Source organism: Uloborus diversus, chromosome 7, assembly GCF_026930045.1.
Source record: "Uloborus diversus isolate 005 chromosome 7, Udiv.v.3.1, whole genome shotgun sequence".
NCBI classification, from domain to species: domain Eukaryota; kingdom Metazoa; phylum Arthropoda; class Arachnida; order Araneae; family Uloboridae; genus Uloborus; species Uloborus diversus.
Window position 1 is genome coordinate 115856082 of NC_072737.1, and position 22149 is coordinate 115878230.

Below are 22149 nucleotides of genomic sequence, written 5' to 3' on the forward strand. Positions count from 1 at the left end.
TACATTTGTTTTGTTGTTGTTTGTACAACTTACATTGTAAGTTGTGATTTTTGCTGGATGCAAAGTAAAATATCTGAAATTTTAACCGAACAGCTATACTTTAATTGAAAAATTGAAAAGATAATGAAAAAAAAAATCCATCGATATCGGTCAATTTAATCACAAGACACAAACAAAGGAAAAGCACTATGTTATTGGGTTTCCCCTGTCTTAGGCAACTCTTCTCCCTTGGCGTGTTTATTTACTGCGTGAAAATTGCATATTTTAGAAATCAAATATGTTTGGGGAAAAGGTAATACCTTGGTAATACTTCCTCCGTCTCAAACTAGTAGAGGGCCGTTTGAATATTTTTATACCAGTGGTTAATTCTGACGATTTTATGATTTTGTTTGAATATTTTTTAAAGATTTCAAGGTACTATACTATCAATTAATCGAGTGTTGGAGCACTGGGTTTTTGACTATAATTTGGTAGTGGTTTAAAAAGGTAAGTTTCGGTAAGTAAATGTTACTTATTGATAACATGACACAATAAAATCTCTGAAAAAAGTAAAAATAAATCATAATCATCAGTTTCAGTACTACTTAATTTTTTAGTCTCTTAATAAAACTAATTTGTGGTGGAGGGAGTACTTCAGAAAACATTCGTCAAGAAAACTGCAAATCTGAAAACGAAAGTCGGGAGAAAACGGTGTATTTTTGCTGTCGGCTGAGGTAAAAAAATAAATTTAAAAAAAATCACAGATCAACAATTGTCGCACCCTTGATTTTTTTTTTATAGCTCAAAAAAAAAAACTAAAATTCACGACTTGATATGCAAAGGAATTAACTAGTTCAATGGCTAAGTAATGCTGATTGTCGATAAATTGAAGAAACTCTAATTCCAGAACGCTATTCAGAAATTAATTTCAGATACCAACTGAGAGAAATTATTGTCTGTCTGCCTAAATAAAAATTTTGCCCATCCGCTGTAAAAATAACTCACTCTTGCAATCTGCTTGGAAAAATAGCTGTCACCGTCGAAATAATCATATTTTGAAAAATATGAAAATGAAATCAGATGCTCTTTAAAGTCAGAAGAGAATCGTAGTTTTTTAACTAAAGGGGGAAGAAACTCAGATTTTGATAGAAATTTTAGAAAAATGCTTTATTTCAGAAATACGCTGCTGCATTTAATTGTAAAACTTTCCTCGAAATAGAAAAAAGATCAATGTGCATGAGGGCATACACCCATGGACTTACACATTTACTTATTATACCTATATTTTCTTTTTAAAACTCTTTTAGGATGGATCCAACATCATGGAAATAATCAGAACCGAGACAGACGAATTATATTCCATAATTATAACAATATTCTGAGTGTTCGTATATTATACATTGATTTCATGTTACACATGTTTGGAAATAATAATGAAAACTTAGGTGTAGAAGGCAAAAGTATATTTTATAATTATTTAACAAACATTACACTAAATTAATCTTACCAAAAAATTTATTTCACATCTGTATTTTTTTAAGATTTATATTTGCAAATACCTTTTGCAATTTTGGCAGAGAATTGTTTTCAAAGTATGAAGTATGAAATGCATGCAATAATAAAGTTCCTATATTAAACATAAATTTGGCCAAATAAACATTCTACATACAAGCAAAATTAATAAAACAAATAATTGATTGGAAAAAGAAAAAGGTAAGCTTTTTCTTAAGATAATCTAATTTTATTTTCTGCATCCAATTTTAGAACAAAGATATACTAACTTAAAGTTGTCCATTTTATTGTACTTTTTCTTTGAAATGTGTGGTATAAGTTGGATAAAAATCTATTTTTTTTTTCTGGAATTTTTTCATGCGGTGCAATGAAGAAGAAAATCCCCAGCGAATTTCTCCCGAGCATATATCGATGTAACTGTGCATAAAAGTGGCACATGATTTATTTTTCCAGAACCCAATGTCTTCTGAGGAAGTAGCATTTTTATATTCCCAGTAGCGCAGGGCGATGTAGGTATTTCTACATCGTGATGCATCGCTATCCTTACATCGCGATGTAGCGATGCTTCGCGATGTTGTTCAAACAGTTTGAAATATTCTTCCCGCTTGAGGGACACCCCCCTCCCTCATTAGGGGAGTTTTCCTTACAAAAATCCAGGCTTTTGTCAGATCTTTTTCTAATTTGGCACATAGGTCCTTTAATCACATGGGGTAGTACCCCATATGAATACTACCCCATGGGAAACTATCCTATATGGATTTCCAGCACCAAAGGACAACTGGGCCGAATCTGGAAAAGATCCGACGAAAGCTGGATTTTCACAAGGAAAACTCCTGTGGGGTTTGGCACACATAGCGGGACGAAAACTACAATATGGGAATTCCCAAGCATCAAAAGACAAATGTACGAAATTTGGGAACGAAAACGGGAATTCCCGAGCGTCAAAGGACATCTGTGACAATTTTGGAAAAGACCTGATAAAACTGGTTTTTAATAAGAAAGCCCCCCATTTGGTGGTTGTCCCCCATAGCGGGACGAAAACTACTTTATGAGAATTCCTGAGCATCAATGAACGAATCAAATTTTGGAAAGATCCGACAAAAATGAATTTTTTTCAAGGATCCCCGTCGGGGTTGCCCCCCCCCCCCCATAGAGTGACGGAAGCTTACCTCCGTGAATTCCTGAGCATCAAAGAATCTCTATGGCAAATTTAGAAAAGATCGGACAAAAACATTTTTTTATATAAGGAGAACCCCCAATGCGGGGTTGCTCCCCCCCCCCCCATCATGGAGGGTTGAAAACTACCATGGGCGAATTCCCGAGCATCAGAGGACCTCTTTTCCAAATTTAGAAAAGATATGATAAAAACTTTTTTTTAAGAAGCCCCCCTCCGTATGGGGGTTCCCCCCCCCATAGCGGAACGAAAACCACCCTATGAGAATTCCTGAGCCTCAAGTAATAAAACTCTGCCAAATTCGGAAAGATCCAACAAAAACTGGATTTTTTTGTAGGAAAACTACCATAGGGGTTGCCCCCCCCCCCATAGAGGGACGAAAACTACCCTGCGTGAATTCCCAGGTGTCAAAGAACCTCTGTGCCAAATTTTGGAAAGATCTGACAAAAACTAGATTTTTTTCAAGGTCCCCCCCCCTCTCTTATAAAGTGCTGAAAACTACTCTGAGTGATTCTTGAGCATCTAAGAACCTCTGTGGCAAATTTTAAAAAGATCGGACAAAAACTTTTTTTTAATGCGGAGAACCCCCAATGAGGGGTTGTCTGTCCCCCCCCCACACACATAGAGGGACATAAACGACCTTGTGTGAATTCCCTAGCCTCCAGTAACGAACCTGTGTGCCAAATTTGGAAAATATCCGACAAAAATTAGATTTTTTGAAGGAAACCCCCCATTATGGGGATTTAATTAGATAACATGGGGAGTTTAATCTGCAATGATTTGTTTTACCTTTTTTAAGAAGTTGTTTGTTTGCATTTTTACATAAATAAAAATTTCCTTGACATATTTGATGTGCCTCTTTTTTCAACAATTACTTGTCTTTTTTTGATGGGGGAGGGGGGCTGCAGGCCCGTTATTTCAATTTTTTCCCAAATATTGCAAAGAGTCTGTACTCAATAAAAATTTTACAGAAAACCAACTAAAACGACGGCCAGTCATGTGTAAAAGCATGAATGTTCAGAAATCAAGACGGGAGGGGGGGTTTGGACCCCCCATAAATAACAGGCCTGTGAAAGTGACTATACGCATTAAAGTGGGAAACTACGGTGGTAAGATTCTGAAGTCACAATTTGATCACACGCACACGAATCTTATAAAATACAGTCGAACCTCGATATAACAAACTTAAAGGACCATTAAAATCGATTAAAAACGTGGTTCGCTTTATCCGAAAAACTATAAATAATAAGACAAGGATTGCAAAAAAGTTCATTTCAGCAGTTATTTGTTTTAAGCATGTTCGAATTAACGAGGTTCGACTGTATTCTCAAAAATAAAGAAAAAAAACTAATGTGCTCAAAGAAAAAAAAAGGAAATAAATTTTCCTAAAAATTTACGAAATTAACGTCCTCATATATGACGAAATTAATTTGACGAAACTAATGCTCTCAAAACTACGAAAATGATTGTTAATTTGACGAAATATTTCGTTACATTTGATGAAATTCGCATCCTCAAACCACTAACAAAAGCAGTTTCGTCAATTTGACGAAATGTTCGCTCGGAGCATATCCCTGGAAGTGGTTTCGTCAAAAACGAAGAAAATTTCGTCAAATTTGAAAGTCCATTTCTGAGAGTGCACACACAGTTCAGCGCTCTCTCTCTCTCCGTGTTAGAATCAGGCGCATCAAGAAACCGCGAAGGAACCGAATTGTCCTTTAATTCGGGACCATTTTCGGGATGCCTCACAATGTCTTGTTCTGTAAAGTGCAATTCACAAACCTAGGGTAAATATCGTTTACAATTAGAATACCTCCGAAAATGAGTCCGCAAAAGCCTCTGTATTACGGTGGTTCAAAACTGTACATGTAAAAAAAAAGTTTTCCCTAGATAATAGGACACCCCTCAATATTTTTAGAATTGTGAATAGTAATATACTGGAAGAATTTTAGCTTCTTATTTCAACTGAAAGAGGGTGCTCAACCGACTCCCCCAAACTTACATCATCAGTATGGTGACGGGGGTTAAAAAAAATACATTGAACTGAAAAAACAATGATACTTTTTCTTAATATACACGAGTAATATGCATATACATTGCAATAAAATATTTATTCTTAAAAAAAAAACAGCTGGGGAAATTTAATGTTAAATTTTTGACATTTTCTATGCTACGACTAATGTTAAATTAAGGGGTCATTGAGCACCCTCTTAAAATTTAAGTAAGAAGCTAAAATTTTTACAGCATAATACTATAAGTGAGTCTAAATAAATAGGGGGTGTCCTGGACTCTAGCTAAAAAAAAGTTTTTTGAACCATCCTACTCTGTAAATTTTACGACTATTGAAATATAAAAGAAACCATTGTACAATCATCTACAGTTCGAAAAAGGTTTTACATATACAAGAAAGAAATTGTTTAATATGAAACCATTTCATGCTCAACATAGAGAACTCATTTAAAAGATTTTATACCGAATGGTGCTTTGAAAAAAATATTGTTATCTGCATTTTTATGCATGAGTACAATGTATGCATATTAAATAAAAATTCATTAAAACCAGCTGCCCCGAGCGAAGTATTCTGGCACTACAAAGATGAAATTCAAAAACCCATTGCTTTCATGTTTTTATTTTTAATTTTAATAACAGCAAAAATGTGACTTATTTGAATATTTTTTGCTGATAGCGATGAAAAAAACTTAAAATTAATGTCTTGATTCCTGATTTTAACAAAAACAGAATCGTGCAACGAGTTTAGATCACAAATTCATGGAAATTCGGATCATATTTCTGCTGAAGAAAACAAGACATTAAAACGATATTTTTCGGTCAACGAAAAACGAAGATTCGAACTCACGAACTTCGCATGGGGATGTCATCTCACTGAAGCTCAGACTGCCAACAAACTGGTAGATGAAGTAAATTTATCTCACCAGCTAGAGTCCACAGAAATGGTGCAGGTCAACTCGAAAATTGAAGGCAAAGCTTGAGTGTTAAGCAGTAAGTTACTTCCCCTAAGCCAGGAATAAGGCAGAAGCTCGGTTATTCCTCCAGCTTAGTTTTTCCCTATTCTAGATTGATGAGTCCATAATATGGACGAAACTGCAGTCACTGGATGGGATAACCGGGCTGTCGGTATAGTGCATGTAGTTCTGCCTAAGCCTGGCTTAGGTGTGGTAACTTACTCCTTAATCCCCAAGCTTTGCTTTCAACTTTCGAGTTGAGTCGCACCATGTCTGTGAACTCTCGCTGGTGAGATAAATTTACTTTATCTACCATTTTGTTGACTCTCAGCTTCAATGAGATGACATCTGCCTTCAGCTCGGTTAATCCCCAATCCAGACTGATGAGTCCTTAATAAGCACAAATCAGCCTCTGGAACGGATAACCAGGTTGTCGGTATATTGCATGTAGTTCTGCCGAAGATTTGGCTTAGGGGCAAAAACTTACTGCTTAATACTCAATCTTTGTCTTCAATTTTCAAGTTGAACCGTACGATGGCAGTGGACTCTCGCTGGTGAGATAAATTTACTTTAGTTTGTTGGCATTCTCAGCTTCAATAAGGTGACATCTGCCTTCAGTTCGGTTATTCCCTATTTCAGACTGATGAATTTTTGATAAGGACGAAGAACTCTATGGAAGGGATAACCGGGCTGTCAGTATATTGAATACTACCTTCCCAAGTAGCATCAACTCATCGGATTTTGCTCGGCCGATCATCGACTCCTCCTAATCTCATCGCGTAACGCACGCTGATATCGTTGCGATCAGAATCCGAGAACCGGTTATCGATAAGCTACTTTTTATCGGAAAACAATATCCTTACGATCAAACTTTTCGATTAGAACAGCACTGCTCGTATATTGCTCCAAATCTCATAGGTATAGGGAGCAAATTTCACCGGATTTCGATGATCGGATTCTACTATTGCCGATGAGACATATTGGAGCAATTTCCGATGAAAACTCATCGAAATCCGATCATCGGCTGATCAAAGTTTGATCGGATTTCGATGAATGACCGATGATCGGCGATGAGTTGATGCTACTCGGGTTAGCCTTGGCTTGGCGTCGGTAAGCCAGCTTAATAGGATTCTATAGTAAGCACGAAAAAAAAATATATACATGCCGAGACATTGGCGCTGGACGCTATCTTTCAGCATCTCTACTTTTGGCTGTAGACCAAGTATCCTCAGAGCCGATAATCACGCGTACTGAGATCTGAGAGGCCAAGCATGACGAAAGTGGCGGCTCAGCAAGCGATCATCATACAAATCCTGCTCAGCTTTTCATTTTCTTCGTTACAATAAAACCCAACAAACGGATACGAGGGAGGGGCGCCCATCCCTTGAGGAAACATGCACCGGCAAAATTGTCCAAATTGAACTTCTAAAACATAAGTGTAGGTTATCTTTGACGACGTTAATGAAAGGATGGGGTTCGAATCTCTCTCCTGCAAACTTTTCGGAATTGTTTCAAAAATTCAATTTCAGACGATGCTTGGTGATTTAAAGAGGAGGAGTTCGGAGACATTTCCCACGGCATTTAGCAAATTTAAATCTTTAAGTCTTAAATTTTACGATTGTAGAATCTCAGGCAGTGTTATTAGAGGAAAGAAACTTTCCCCCTCAGTGACTATCCCGCAGTAATATTTCAAAAATAAAGCCCCCCCCCCAAAAAAAAGCGTAATTTTAGCGAAGTTTGAAGCGAACTTCACTCATGTGAGGAGGAAGGGTTTCAAAACTTTCCCCCGGAATTAATAGGAATTTGTAGTTGTGAAACGCAATTTTAAAACACCTCTTTCAACCGAAAAGAAAAGAAATAGGTTTGCGGACCTCCTTGGAAAAATCTCTACATTTTAGTCGTGTTTGATAAAAATTATGTGGAAGCTGTCCTAAACTGTCAACCGCCCCCTCCTTGACAATTTCTGGATCCGTCGTTGATGAAACCCCATGACATTTCAAGCATGCGTCAATTTTGACTGATCCATATACATTATTCCGTGTGATTAATTTTCAAATGTACACTCATTTTCTGTTCACCCAGTATGTGTGATTTAGAGTAAGGTAACACATTATACTTTGATGTACAGGAAAAGGAAAGTATCTTACCACCTGCAGTGTCAAAATAACTGGTTTCATGCGTCACGCAAAGTTACTGATTCAATTGTGAATCAACATAAACAATATTTGAACAAGAAAAAAAAAGCATTGGAATGTAAGTACTATTTTCAATTTACGCTTCGAATTTCAAAAATTTCAGTTTTTCTCGAGAGGAAAAAGCCGGAAAGAATTGTTTTTTCCAAAAAATTCTGGGGGTTCTCCCACCCCACCGTTCCCATTTTTAATCAATTATGACATAACATGCATACAAAAGAAACTTTCGGAAGAAATAAATCTCAGAAAAAAAACAATAGTAATTAACATAGAGTGAGGAAAGAAAAAGAAGATAAAAATAAAAGAACAAATTTAGTTGTCAGACTTACTCTGGAGAATTTGTTTACTTTAAAGTTCTTTTTATTTATTCTTTTCAGCCATTCATTTTTTACTTCGACGTTCTCGGGGAAATCAAAGAACTTTATTCCTTGTTCATTAGTCATTTGACAATGTTCTACACAACAAGTCGGCATGTTGGCTAAAAGCAAAGAAAAGTTCAAAATTTAATGTGGAACTATAGGCACACTGTTAAAAATTCAGAAAACTTTTATGGTAAATATTAATGTAAAATGGAGTCTTTACAGTACAGAAAAAAATTACAGTAAATTGTACCGAAGAAAATGCACCATTGCAGTGCCAATTGATAGGGTAACGACCCCAGTAATTGGCACTTTAAGAGTTTGTCCTTAAACATACCTCTGTTTTCATTGCTTAGAAAAAAAATACTCACTTGCAAACATTTTTGTATCAAAGTGCACATCTGTGCATCTATTCAGTTCACTAAAATCAAAAATATTAGGATAGATATTTTTATAAAAATATATGTATAAAAAGTTACCAAAATCACCAGTAATTGGCACCTGATACCCCAGTGTATGGCACCTTGTAATCCAGTAATTGGCACATGTTAATAGAACTGGAAAATCACTTTATTTTTTACTTTTAAATTACATAACAAATTTTATCATCATAAGAAACATGAGTAATGTTAATTTAAAGTAGGTAATTTTATATAAATTAATGCTAAATCACTCTTCTTCATGTTGGAAAAGTATTGTAAGAAAAAAATATAAATTTGGAATGTCACATGGGAAAGATATTGAAATTAATGCTGTTTCATCCGTCGGTTCACAGTTTTGATTTTACGAATAATAACTGCTTCCAGAGAAAAAAAGAACATTACCAGATAATTCTAAGGAACCATAAAATATGAAACGATTCTCTACAGTCGCGATATCTGACTGTGATGGCCAAACGTATTGATATTCTATTTGTTTCTTTAAAAAATAAAACAGTAGGTTCTGTGGGATTCAAATTAATTATACGATCTCTACGGTATTGTCCATCATAAAAAAACTGCATAATAATGTCCTTTGATCAAATTTAATTTCTGTTTGGTTTCCTTATCATCATTCGTAAGACTTCCCATTTTGATATTGTCACTATCTGGTGAATCATCATATACAATATTTCCATCAGACTCTGAATCTGCTGTATTATAATTTGTTTATTTCTTCTTTTTCTGCACACACACGCTCTTAATTTCCTTTGTGTTTTTATTAAGAAGCAGCCCTTTTTTAGCTAGTCTTTTTTGTTTTCGCTCCTCTTTTTGCCTCTCTTTCTCTTTCTTTTCATTTTCCTTCTTTGCAACTGATGGAATTTTTTCTTTTGAAGCTGTGCCGCTTTTCTTTTTTTTTTATCATAGGTTCAGGCCAAAAAAATGCTTGTTTAAAAGGAGAAACTATTGTAGTGTTAATGGTGTCAAAAGATTGAGATGCTGTTACAGAGCTGTTATCACTTTTTGAAGTATTAGTTTCTTTTGATTGGATCGACGTTAAGGATGTTGAGATTTCGAAATTTGTAAATTCTGATTCAAAAGTATCAGAAATCAAACTAGTGGCAGGAAACTCAGAATTTCTAGCTTCAACAAATATGCTAGAAGCAGGAATATTAGACACAGGAGTAGTAACATCTGTCACCTTGGAAGGGGTAAGATTGGATGCATTATAAGGAGCTCTACAATCAGGTATACTAAAAGAAGCAGGATTATAGCCTTCAGAACAAATAGGATCAGATATTAAAGAAGCTGTAGGATTCAAGACATCTGAAGAGGCATCACTACATAGATTAAAAGCAGTAGAATATGATAAATTAGCTTGAGGGGTATCAGAAATAGTACTACAGTACTTCATTTTTCGCCAAACATTATAAAGCTCTGTTGCACACTCATTACCACCCCACTCAGAAGATTCAGAAAAGATTTGTTAAACTCGTTTAAAAGGTTTTCATCTATAAAATGTTCTAAATCTTTCAATGACTGCAAATGTGTCTTTTTGATCATTTTAGGAGTAGAATCAAATACTTGCCTTTTCAGCTAATTTATCACACTTGCTGTAATCAACTGCGTTTGGATTAAAGGGATATATTTCACAACGTCTAAAGCCATTTGAAATACATTCAGAACTAATGCTCGAAACGACAACTTCAAACATTTTCGCAAAAGTAATTTTTGCAATAGCTTCATGACAGTTGTTGACCCTCCATTAATGAACAAACTTCTTCCACTTTAATTTCATCACTTTGAACAAGCTAACATCGCATAGTTGCATCATATGTGTTGCATTTGGAGGGAGAGCAATCAATACTATACCTTTTTCAGAACAAAACTTACTTAAATGTAATGTAAGGTGACTCTTGTGACCATCCATAAAAAGTACTGGTAAATGTATCTGATTTTTTTGAAGTCATGGAAAAAATACATTAGCTATGTATTCATAAAATGTTTCACCATTCATCCAGCCACTTTCACTTTTACCTAAACCCCAATTTTTAGGAGCATTATTAACCAGATCTGATGGCAATCTCACATAAGGATAAACTATAAATGGTGGACAAACAACTCCATCAGCTCGAATTGTCATTAGTATAGTAAGAGATTCTTTGTCTGAACCTTGCATAATTTCATAAACGTCTTTGCATCCTCTTGGAGCTAAGACTTTTCCCGTTTTCGGACAAAGCAAAAATGCAGCCTCATCACAATTGTATATTCTCTGAGGATCTTTTAAAACATCGTTGAGATTTTCTTTGCAAAAGTATTCTTCCATTTCTTTAAACCACATTCGCAAACCAACCTCACTTACTTTGGCTCTTGAATGAGTCAGGGTTTCTGGAACGCGCACACTAATTTCAGGATGACGAGCCAAAAACAATTGAAACCATTTTTTCCCTGGTTTGTTATTCGTGAATGGAGTTTTCCTGTTAGACAGTTCCAAAATTTTTTGAACTGTGCACAATAAATCCTCCTTTACCAAAGGAAAGTCAGCTTTGGCAATGCCTAATATCCATTTTACTATGGTATCCTCTTCAGCTTCTGTGAGAATCGATGATGGCCCATTTTTCTTTCTGTTGGAAATTTCCCCTTAACTTTGTTTTCTAAAGTACTACGACCGAGGTACGCCAAATGTAGTACTAGCTTTTTTAAAGCTTATGTTTTGAGTGCGAACAGCATGTATCGCATTCATCATTGCTTCTTCGGAATATAAAAATTTGGGTTTGATTTTATTCAAGGAATTAACTGTAGATGAATATGCCATATTTCAGATTTCTGAGAGAAAGAAACTAGCCTATTACTTTGAAATATGAGTACTTTTAAATAATGCAATGCATTTATATTAGTGCTTAGTACCTATGCTGTTCGTTCTTTTCAACTTCAGGAAATTCAAAAATATAAATGGTGTAAAATTAAAATAAATATTGATAATACTAATTCTAAACTTCTATAAATAAATTAAATTCATCTATACATATAATAAAATAAGATGTTTGTGTGTTTGTGTGTGTGTGGCGCGCATCCCGGGAAAACGGTAAGGCCTAGAAAGATGAAATTTGGTATACAGGTGTAGTTTTTGCTGAAATTGTGCACCTCGGGCTTCGATTTTTGATATTTTAATTAGAAAAAAAGTTACTTAATGTTTTATGTTATTTTTAGCACTTTTTAGTACTTTTAACCTCACAGACCCCGAACCAATTGCGCCAGACAAATATTTTTTGTACTATAGTGTCCGAAATTTAATTTTAAATATGACCAACAAAAAAATTTTGAAGATAGAGCAATTCTTGTATTTTTTATGAATTTTTGAAAAAACCTTTATTTTGCAATTTTTTTTGAGTTTAATTTTTTTCTAAACGCATCGCGTGAAAAATATAATAACCTCTTTTCTACAATTTTACTATGTAGTAGCCAGAACATTTCGCCCTCTACAGAAAAAAAAGTTTTCAAAAATATTCAAAAGTTTTTTTTTTTTTTTACAATTTTTCAAAGGCAGAACGAAGATATGAGCTATCGCTTCACCGAAGATCTGCTGTCCGCTGACCGCTTCGAATATGACGTAACGCAACCCCGTGATCTAACTGAAGTGCGTAACTTGCTTTTTTCTTTTCTTCCTTTCGAAGGATTCATTCGCTTTTTTTTTCTTTCTAGGTATTTCATTTGTTTCTCCCCCCCCCCCCCCCACCGGCTGTTTTGCTAAACGTTCGATTTCGGTTAATCAGACGGACCACATCGGATCGTTTTGGTCCCAGTCACTTTTTTTTTTTTTTTTTGAATTTCAATAAAAACAGTGATTTTTATACTTTGGCAAACTCTGGGTACCACAAAGACATCAATTTTTTGTGCTATTTTAATAAATAAGTAAGCGCGCTTTTTTTGCATGATTTTCTTTTTGTTAGGGAATAAGACTGGAGGTTAGATCAAAATAAATAGAGATAGATGAGAAAATTTAGAGATGGATCGAATAGGTAGATAAATTTATGTTGTGTACAAAAATTTTTTTTTTTTTTTTCTGTTTTCGAATTAATACTTTTTTTCTTTAAATTTGCATGGATCTAGAGAAAGATAAATCTACAGGTCGATGTACAGGGAGAGATAGACAGACCCGTTATTTAAAGAACAACAACGGGGGTTGGGGGGGGGGGGGGCGCCACTACGATTTGAAAACATTGTTAATTACTGTCAGAGGTATGTACGCATAGATAGTATAGATAGATAGATACACAAATGCAGAGGTCGATATAGTAGATGGACAGCAAGAAAGAGACATGCCCGTTATTTAAGGAACTTTAACGGGGTGTCAATGCGACCCCCCACCCCACACACACACCATGACTTTGAAAAAACAATGCTTTCAAGTAAAAGCCGAAGCGTTTTTTTGTTATTTTTCGACAAAATTTGCATGAAAAGCAAGCAGTTTGTGTCTCCCCTCCTTTAAAAATATTCCAGATAGATCTAGAAAATATTTTATTTAAATTAATAATGATATAGATATAGATTGATTGATACCGCCACGAAACTTATTTAAGCAGCCGCCGAAGGCGGCAACATTAGCGTAAAGAGACAGATGATAATATTGATATATAGAGAAAAACATTGATTAATACCGTCGCTAAATTATCTATGCAGCCGCCGAAGGCGGCAACCCTGGCGTAAAAAGGCGGACCAGCTGGTCGCCGAAGGCGGCTAGTACTTTAAATAAAAGAAGACATTTAATTGCACATCAGATAAATAATGCTCTCGGCTAATAAAGATGCAAGAAAAACACATTCACCATTCAATAATAATAACTAATTATTCTGTAACATTTATTTAGCTGTTGCCATTCCAAAAAACAATACAATGTGCAGCCGATAAATAAAAAAAAAGATGTTATGAAGAATTTTAAACATTGCAGACGATAAATTAACAAAAAGAGCTAGACCGAAAAATAGCGTCATTTCTGCGATAAAGCTGGGTAAGGTTTTTTTTTTTCTTTTTTTTTTGGTTTTTGCGTAGATTACAAATATGCTAAGGCAGAAATCGAAATCGGTAGCTTTTGTAAAGCAATTGTCAGAAAAAGCATCAAAACAATCAATTTTTGAAAATTCGGATTTTTGTCAATTGGAGTGACATTTTCCAAAAGAAAATCCAAATGAAAGTTAGTCAGTAATTAATCATATACTTGGGGCTCCGCTCTCCGCTCGATTCGCTCGTTAACCCCCGATGCCGCCTGCAGCGGGTGGTAAATTCTTGCGAAAAGAAACTAACCTGTTGCATTCAAACAATGCAAGAAGTTAGTCAGCAATTAATTACATACTGGAGGCTCCGGCCTCCGCTCGATTCGCTCGCTAACCCCCGGTCGCCCCCTACGATGACTCAATGCCGTCTGCAACGATGGTTAATTTCTAAAGAGAAAAAACTGACTTGTTGCATTTAACAAACAAAAAAGAGGAAAAATCTCTTTAATTTTTTTTTTCAAAAAAGTATGATATATGAGTTTTTAACTATACTTTCGGCAAATCTAACCTGGTAACGTTGTAAAAGCTACGCTGATCCTAATCTCGACATTATGACACTGCCACGTTAGGTTTGCCCCAACTATACTTATGTTGAGTTTTGAAAAGATGCAATTGTAAAGAAGAAGAGTATTTAAGATTCTCTTGCTTTTATTGGCTTACCGCTTACATGCCATATAAGAACTTGATGGAGATAGTCACGACTTTATAAATACTAGATATTGTCAGGAGATTGGGGATGACCACGACAACAATTTTTAAACCAATTAAAGTAAGAGAATCTTAAATACTCTTCTTCTTTAACATTGCCTCTGTTTAAAACTTAACATAAGTGTAGTTCAGGCAAACCTAACCTGGCAGAGTCAAAATGTTGATATTAGGATCAGCGTAGCCTTTAAATTGTTACCAGGTTAAGTTTGCCTCAAGTATAGTTAAAAACTCATATAGCACACTTTTTTGCATAAGTTTTCCTTTTTTTTATTTTTCAAATGCAACAAGTCGGTTTTCTTTCTCTAGAAAAACCACCCGCTGCAGGCGGCATCGAGATACAGTAGGGGGTTAGCGAGCGAATCGAGCAGGAGACGGAGTCTCCCCGTATAAAATTAATTACTGACTAACTGTCATTTGGATTTTTTTCTGGTAAAAGTCACTCCAATTGACAAAAAGCCGCAACTTCAAAAATTGATAACTTTGATGCTTTTTTTTTTTGACAATTACTGTACAAAAGCTACCGATTTCAATTTCCGCCTTATCATATTCGTAATCTACTCAAAAAACTGAAGATAATGACATCTCACTCAGCTTTATCGCGGAAATGATGCTATTTCCTTAGTACTTGGCACACATGCCAATTACTGGGAACTAGCAAAATTGAAGCACCAGTAAATGGCACCCATCATTATTTTTAAATTCCAAATAGGTACGAAAATATACTTCTACACAATTAAAGTAACACCTTTCAACTAAACAAAACTTTTGACAACGAAAATTTAAAATATATTTTAAGTCAGATTTCAATAGATTTATGTGCATGCTTCCCTTAAGCCAGAGAAGAAGCTTTTTCAACAAAAAATGGGTGATTTGACACAAGTCACTATTGTTTATCTTTCCTATACCATTTAGTAACATGAATTGAAGTTATAATCTTTAAAGTTAATGTACATTCAGTTGGTATATACGCTTCTATTAAAAAAATTGGATACGAGTCTTTTTTTAAGACATTTTTGTTGGAAGTGCCAATCACTGGTGCCGTGCCAATTACTGGGGGTGTTACCCTACACCACGTAACTTACAGTGCTAAGCAACTAACACAGTATTTCCTCTCACTCGACGAGGCCTAAGTTGTATGGTGGGCAGCAAAGTCACCTGCCAATCTGAAGGTCCCGAGATCAAACTTGCAGCGCGAATTTTGCGTGAACTCTCCTTTATTCTACTGTAAAATTTTACAGTAAAAGTTACAGGCAACATGATTGCCAGTGTCTTTTACCGTTAAATTTCAGGATTTTTTTAACAGTGCACTTACAGTTGTTTAATGAGTAGGAACAATAATTTGTAAAGAGCGCGGCGGAGCGAGCCGACCTGGGAGCGCTCTTTTAACAGTGTTGAACAGGAACGTCATATGATCGTCAATGGAAATTGTCCATGTCTATCGATACCAGTTATCGTAAACAGGTCACATACGTTAATGGACCCTATTCACCTGACGTCCCTGCGGATAAAAAAAAACGTCAGTGCGGTGCATTGTGGGTAGTGTAGTAGAAGAAAATCCGGTTCTAATAACACTTGATTTATTGCGGCTTAAAAACTCTTCTTCCTGTTTAAAAACGAGATCTTTTGGAAGTTTTTAACAAAGAAACGTTGTAAAAGAATGACGAATGATTCCTTAGATACGAAATTTTCTCTTTATAATCGTATTTTAATGATTTTAAGCCTTTTTGGTTCCTTATTGAAAACAGGGTGAGAAAACTCATTCTCTTTTTACTTTACCCTTTTCTCAGCATTTTTCATGCATAAGTCTGTATGAGCCCTGAGCATATTCATAATGCATATGAATTCCAGTAAACATTGAATACAACGAGGTTTATAGTACTACTAACACCGAATAGCGAATCGAAATACCCGCAGACCAACAGCTGCTGATTGGTTTGGACCGTTGCCAAATTATGAATAGGGTCTATTCTTACGAAAAAAAATTCGGTCAACGATAAGTTAACACATACGAACTGGGCATCCTTTACTCCTACACGCTAAATTCAAATCGGGATTTCGACGCGCAGCCCATCTCTAACCTATGTTTTTAGTTTAACATACTTATCAAAATACCTATGAGAGGTTACCCTGCTCCACCCTCCTTTTATAGCAACTCTTAAGGCAACCGGACTGCATTCCGCTAGTCTATAGTTCTCCTCTTTTAGAAAAATTAAAAAAAGAAAAAATTTTCTAAATGTCAGAAGTACATAAATTGCTTTTCCTTTCTCATCCTTCGTTTTACTTTTCAAAAAGAAATGCAATAGAAAATAAAAAGGTAATTTTAAAAACAGTCAAGAAAAGTTGACATTGAGCAAAGAAAGTTATCTAAACGAAAAACTCACTATATTGACAAAATATTTACAACTTAGAATAATAAATTTACAAATCGGACTCCATAAAAGATCATTCTTCCGTGTTCCATCAATTTTATTTATTTTATATCTCGCGGGCGTTGAACGTTTGCTACGATCAATGCCCGCTGTTGCTAGGATATCCACCAGTCACATGGTTTAGTTTATGAGCAGCAAAAGGGTTGCCATAGCTCGGTCTATTCTTATTATTAGTCTATGATTGCAAACAAATTATTTGGTACGTTATGAACTTCCTGCCTTGGCGTAAAGCAATATTTTAACTAATGCATTTTTTAACAGATCGGCCATTTTCATTTTTACAAGTAAAATTGAAAATTCTTCAACGTCGGATGCATTAATAGACAAAATGCCTAGAACTATTTTGAACAAATGTTTGGAAAAATAGCGTGAGACGAAGAAACAAACATTTTAAAAAGAATGAAAATGATAACGAACGAACTTAAGATATGATGAGAATGACTTATTATGCCCGCCATTTTGGAAATGGAATCATTTTATTTGCATCGTCATTTTTTTTCAAAGGGTTTGCTTTTGCTTGTGCGATTTCAATTGTTCTTCCGGAACAATAGTGTTAAGAAAAACTTTTACTTTTTCACAATCATACTGCAAATGATTTTTATACAATACTAGCAAAAATACCCGGCGTTGCCTGGGTCAGTAATAATTATGAGAAAAAATCGTTACTTGCTTTTGTTTTCTGTTTTAAGTGAAAGAATTAAAAACACGTCTTTTTGACGTGATTAAAATCGAGTTTCTTCCTTACCCATAAAACTAAAATAGCAATAAGTATAAAGAACGAAATAAGTATTGATTTAGAAACGAAAGCACGATATTTAAGAATATACAAATTTCCACAGTATGAACATGGAGTCTAAAACCTTCTCTGTATGGCTATTGAAGTATGAAGTGTTTAAAAAAATGTAGCCGTGCTCGTAATCACCTCTTATACTTGCTTTAGTTATTTTGGGAAATTTCAATCATTGTGGACTCTTGGTGCGATTTTACCGAATTTGCGGGAATCGTTTTGGGATACCTTCGATGATGCTCCCCCTCCTTTCCTTACTTTGTAAAACGATATGATATTAATTTTCGTTACAGAGATATTGTCGCCAGATGCTGAGATACTTTTGGCCACCATAAAATGGCGCTAAAGAGTTTCATCCGAAATGCTCCCAAAATAAGTAGTAAAATTTGGCGATTGTTTGAAATTGTGCAAAAAGGAAAATTAATGGAAGTTTTTGTGCTGCTTATGGATTTGCCTAATTTAGTTGCTGGATTTTTTAACACCATAAAAAAGTTTTTTAAAGATTCTTTGATTGGCGATATTTTGTTTACATGGTGAAAGCTGAGAAACATTATGACGCAGTCTTTGACTTCAAAAACCGCGACAGTTGAAAAAATTGCCAAATGCATCCACTACTGAAATCTTTCTGTATTAATTTTGGCGAGGTGTCTGCTGTTAAATTGGATAATAATTAAAAAATCCAATCAGCACAAATAATAAAAGAAAAAACCCATTAATTACACTAAAATTCCGATTAAATGGAAAATAATCAACCAAATCTAGTATTATTAGCCAATCTTGGGGAAAAAACGTTACTTTAAGATTCGACTTGAGAAAAGCCTCAAACAGTCAGACGAAACACAAAAACATTCAAAAATTCTAACTATGAACTGGGAGTTGAGATGATACACTAAATAATGAATTGGGTTGAGGAAAGCCTTCGAACATGGACCAAAAAAGCGCTCATAACTCGTTTTTCATACAACTTAGAACTTTCTAACAGATGCCATCTTCAGCAGAAAAATAAGCGCTTTCGATGGACACACAATTTTAATATGTGCACCTATTTTTTCACCGTCATATTGGGGCATTTATGCGAGAATTTGGGCAAATTAGAATAAAAAAGGAACTATCAATCGGATTTTTTTCGAACTGGTCTACAAACCTCCCCAGTACCAAAAACAACAAACGGTGAAAGTTTCAGCCAAATCTGCCGGGTAGCTTCTGAGATCTTAGGGAACAAATTTACCAAACTCCTTTTATATATATATAGATTCCGAAATCTCACACGCTCAACTATGCAGTTAACTCGCCTATATCTTGACGTCGACGTCGAACCGCATTTTCCGGATATTCAATTGGTACCATTGAAGAGCTTCACAACAACTAGGGAATCTAAGTACCTCGAGTTGGCTGTAGCAGGGATCGACTAGCTTTAAACATCGAAAATCATGTTTATGTTATTTTTGTATGCAATCATTCTCAACTACTTATAAAATTTATACTAACAATGTTATAAAGACAGTTAATTCAAATCTATTGAGAAATATTTAGTCCACTCAAGTTGACTTGAAACATAAGTTAACACATACGAAACATCGAAATTTACACGACCGTCGATTAGTCTTATTAATGGAAGATTTAATAAAAGTTCTCCATGATAGCATGACAATGACACTTTATATTTCAACAGCAAAATATTCAGATTTAGGGCGCTTTTGCTAATACCATTTTAACTAAAATTCTTATGGAAATTGATCAGCGTATATCCTATAAAAAAAGAATTCTTAGGAAGTTACTGCCCCACAATTTGGAAACAAAAGAAGCAAAGAGAGCTTTTTCAAGTAAATTGTTTTTTCTTCGTTGATTTAACCGAGAGCTGACTGATAGATTGAATCAAAAGTAAATAATAAAAAATATGAAACATTCATTTTCATATTAAAAATATCATTAACAAACAAGTACGCTTTGTTTATCAATGGAGCTATTCCACGGAGAACAGTTAGTGTCTTGCACGTGACATCTCAAATATTTCATTAAAAAAATAATTTGAAAGGCTAATTATAAAAATTTTATTAACAAATTATAAACAAATGTGTGAATCTTTAAGCAAAACATTTCGTCATTACTTTTTTAAATAATTACTTTTAAATGAAATATATGAACCGTCATGTGCGGGTCAAAATGACTACTGTTTCTCGAAATGGCTCAGTACGTTTTTTTTTTTTTTTTTTCAATGGTTTAAACTATTGTTTCTCTACAAATGAGATTTGTTTCGTTTACATTGGAAAAACATAAATGTGTCAGGGGTATCTTTGTATCAAATGCAAGGATTAAAAAAATAACTTACCCTTGTTTGATTAAAATATTAAGAGATATGACAAAATGTTAATTAGGTATAAGCGTTATTTTGTCCCGCACGTAACGGTGGAATGGCCAAATAATTTTAAAAAACTGGGACGAGGGGGGGGGGTATGTGAATAATATTTTTCACTTCTTTATTTAAAGAAAAATAATTTCTCACAGCAAAAATGGCCAAATATTTAAATAGTCTTTTCTTTTGTGTTTATGAATTTTTTGAGACATTTTAATAAATTAAAATTACAGAGCGTTTCGCCATGAGAGATCCACCCTCTCTTATTGAATCGTATAGCTCTTAACTGAAAATAAGCACCCGTTTTTGGCACAGATGATGCCAGTGGCAAAAAGTTTTGTAGCTGTCTGCGACAAGCTATTAGAACGTCATAATATGTCTGCAAAATTTCGAGCGTGGTTTCAATAAAAAAATAATAGTCTTTTTTAAATATTTGAAATAAGGTAGGTGTCCCCCCCCCAAGACGATGGCGCACCTCCTTTAATTCTATGAAGCACTCACTCTCTTCTCAAGAGCGAGCTCCCCCCCCCCAAACTGAGCCTAAAATCGTTCTCAAATTAAATACCCCTAAAAGTTTCAAGGGTGCAATCTGATGACCTCCGCCGCCCCCCCCCCATCCTTGGTGGGCACCTGACATTTAAAAACATGCGTTGGCTATTGAACAGGGGTCTGTCCAGGATTTTTTACATGGTCCTTTTTTTGTGAAAAATCAATTAATTTTGTGAAAAAGCAAATAATGTAGCGCGTGGGGGAGGGGGTGAAACTTCAAAATAGGCGTTTTTGTGAATTTTTTTCTTTTTTCCGTTTATAATATTAATTTTCTTTAAATCTATACTAATATTTTAAAGAGAGAGGCGGATTTTTGTGTGTTTATATGTTCGATGTAATCTCCGAAACCAATGCACCTATTTGAAAAATTCCTTCACCACATGAAAGGTGCTTTCTTACTGAGTAACATAGGCTGTAATTCGAAAAAAATCCGATAAATAGTTCTTTTTTTAAATTCAAATTTCGGCCCAAATTTCAAGTAAATTGCCTATTATTGACTATTAAAGGGGTGAACAATTATTTACACACATTAATATTATGTATCGTTGAAAAGGGTAGAATTTTTCGCGCTCTAAACAACTTGTTTCAATGCTCTAACTTTATAACGGCGGGAGTAATTTGCGTTTTTAGCTCGAACTTTTTTAGGCTTAGCTGAAATTTAGGCACTACTTTCTTCATTAAATCTATCAATAAAAAGTAAAGGAGTTGTCCCGCAGTTTTCTCTTTGACACCATTGGAAGAAGCGACGTTTTTTTACCCCAGATCTCTCTCGACCTTCGGTCGAAAAAATAAACTTCTTTCCTCAAAGGAAAATATGTTACAAGCGTTTTTAAATTAATTTCGAAATATGTCATTTTGATTCCAGTTGTCAACCATTTTATTTTCGCGTTTGCACGGTTACGCTTTTTGAATCCATTGTTTATTTCCTTATTTTGCATTTAATTTCTCAAACTTATTTTATTTCATGTTTCCAAGGTTACGCTTTTAAAATCCATCTTTCGCATTTTAGTTTCTTAAAAGTATTTTAATATCTGTCGTCATAGTTTGAGAGGATAATTTTGCATGATTTTTTTTCTTTTATTTAAGCCTGATTCTGGAATAAATGTCACTTGACACAATTTTTATTCTCAAGGTAGATCGGGCAAAGCAGTTCTTAATATATAAAGATTTGAAAGCTACTCTTAATATGATTTTATACCTTTTTGTTTGTTTGGCGAAACATTTATTATTGCCAAAGAAAAGGCATCCACTTCACTCGCAAAAGGCCTGGGTTCCGGTAGCGTCGTCACTTGGCGCATAAGGCGCTGAGCAGTTCAGTCTAGGATTAGTTTTAAGGCAGCCGTTAATGTAAGTCATTGTTTTGGCGATTCGTTTTGAAAGAAAAGAAACTTTTGATTAGTTTTTATCCGAGTGAAATGCACAATTTCTTCTTTTTTTCTGACGAGGATTTTTGAATGTTCCACGGGATGTTTTTTTTCTTTTTTTCGCTAGACGGATGGATTATGATAGCGTGGTTGCTAGGCAAGTTTTGTGATAAACAATATAGTTGCGGAATTATTTTTACATATAAAAGATATTACTTAACTTTTTTTTTCTTTATTTGGAGAAATATTTTATATTGTAGTAAAAACCGCTTCACTCGCTAAATAGAGTTTTAAAGCAACTGTAAATCTA